Below are 2,380 nucleotides of genomic sequence, written 5' to 3'. Positions count from 1 at the left end.
CTTTGTATGTAAACCAGTATAAAAAAAAAAGAAAAAGAAGAATAAGACAGATTCAAAATCAAGCCTGGAAAAAAATATACTAAGCAAATGGCAACCTCAAAAAAGCAGGAGTGGCAATATTAATCTTTGATAAAATAGACTTCAGAATAAAAACCACCATCAAAGATAAAGAAAGGCATTACATGCTGATTAAAGGCACAATAGATCAGGAAGACATACCTTGGTCAACATTGAACCAAATGATAGACCTGCAAAATGATAGACCATATGTACAGCAGCTCTGAACCCTATCTAAACAAATGATAGACCTGCAAAATACATACAACAACGGTTAACAGAATTGAAGAAAGAAATGCACAGCATGACAAGAGTGGTAGGAGCTTTCAACACACCACTATCACCAAAGGATAGGTCACCTCAAAAGAAACTCAACAAAGATGCAGAAGATCTAAACTGTATAATCATTCAACTCGACCTTGTGGATGTATTCAAGGTACTGCACCCAGCTAAAATGCAATTCACTTTCTTCTCAAGTGCACATGGTACATTCTCCAGAATCAATCACATATTAGGAAACAAAGCAACCTTAACAAATTCAAAAACACTGAAATAATACAAAGTATCTTCTCATACCACAATGCCATAAAACTAGAAATTAACCACAGGAGAATAAAGCTTACAAAACCACCCATGTGGAAACTGAATAACTCTGCTAGAAGACACAGATGACACAATGTGGCTGACTGAAACTGAAGAAGACCTAAAGCACTTGCTGCAAAAAGTCAAAGACTGTAGTCTTCAATATGGATTGAAGCTCAACATCAAGATGAAAAAGATTCTCACCACTGAGCCAATTGGCAGTACCATAATAAATGGAGAAGAGATTGAGGTTGTTAGCAATTACAGCTTGCTCAGATCCACAATCAACGCTCTGAACACCAGCAGTCAGGAAATCAAAAGACTAATTACATTGGGAAAATCTGCTGTCATGGACCTCTCCAGAGTTCTGAAGAGCAATGATGTCAGTCCAGATACAAAGGTGCACCTAATCCAGGCCATGGTCTTCTTAAGTACTTGTTATGCTTCAGAGAGCTGGACAATGACTAAGGATAACAGAAGAATAGAGGCCTTTGAATTATAGTGCTCGAGAAGAGTCTTGAACATAACATGAACTGCCAAGAAAACAAATAGGTCTGTCTTGGAGAGGGTGAAACCAAGTCTTTCCTTGGAGGTTAAGATTTTGAAGCTCCGTCCCACTTACTGTGTCCAGGAGAGACCAATCCTTGGAGAAGGACATCATGCTCAGAAGGGTGGATGGACAGCGCAGGAGAGCAAGACCCTGGATGAGATGGATTGATGCAGTAACCGGGACAATGAGAATTGATGTGTCAGAATTAGTGAGACTGGCTCAGGACAGGGAGGAGTTCAGAGCTGCTGTACATAGGGTCACTATACATCACAGGTGACTCAACGGCACATAACAACAATAACATACTAAGACAGATTTGGAAGCAGGAGTGGAATCCACTTCTTAAACAACATGCCTCCAGAAACTCTATGAACTTTGATGAATAGAGATAGTTGTAGAGGGGCTTCAGGCTTTTTGTTCACTATGAGTTGTGCTTGACTCAAAGGCAATCAACAACAACAGAAGAAAATTGGATTCTAAAAGAAAGAATAAAATAAAAAAGCTTTCTTAAAAAAAAAGGAAAATAGAACATAAATTGGAGTAGGAGGGAATTTCCTAAATATAGTAACAAGTATATATGTAAAATCAAGAGGAATATTATTCTCAATGGAGAAAGACTGAAATAATTTTCCTTGTGAAGAGGGACCAGACAAAGAGGTCCACTGTCATCACTCCTGTTTAATATAGTATTGGAAGTGCTTGATTGGGCAAAAAACAAGAGAAGGAAATAAAAAGCATCCAGATCAGCAAAGAGACAGTTAAACTATCGCTATACACAGATGATATGATAGTGTACACAGAAAACCCCAAGGATTCAATTTAAAAAACCTGTTAGAGTTAGTAGACCAATTTAGTAGAGTAACAGAATACAAGATCAATATCTAAAAATAAGTGGGATTCCTCCACAGTAACAAAGAGGACTCCGAAAGAAACCAAGAAAGCAAAACTACAATTGTTGCTGTTTTTGTTGATTGTTGCTGAGTCAAGCAAGACTCATTGCGACCCTTTGAACAAAAGGCCTAAAGCCTGTATACTATTGTCAATTATCAAAATTTGGTTTCCAGAGGCATGTTGTTTAGGAAGCAGATGCCACTCCTAGTCAACCTCAAATTGAGATACTTGGGAGTGAACCTAACAAGAGATACAAAAGACCTATACAAAGAAAACAACATATTATTTCTGTAAGGCAGA

The sequence above is a fragment of the Elephantulus edwardii genome, unplaced genomic scaffold (genome assembly GCF_000299155.1).
Source record: "Elephantulus edwardii isolate Elephantulus edwardi_28Jun2011 unplaced genomic scaffold, EleEdw1.0 scaffold00249, whole genome shotgun sequence".
Lineage (NCBI taxonomy): Eukaryota > Metazoa > Chordata > Mammalia > Macroscelidea > Macroscelididae > Elephantulus > Elephantulus edwardii.
This window is presented reverse-complemented; position numbering follows the sequence as displayed.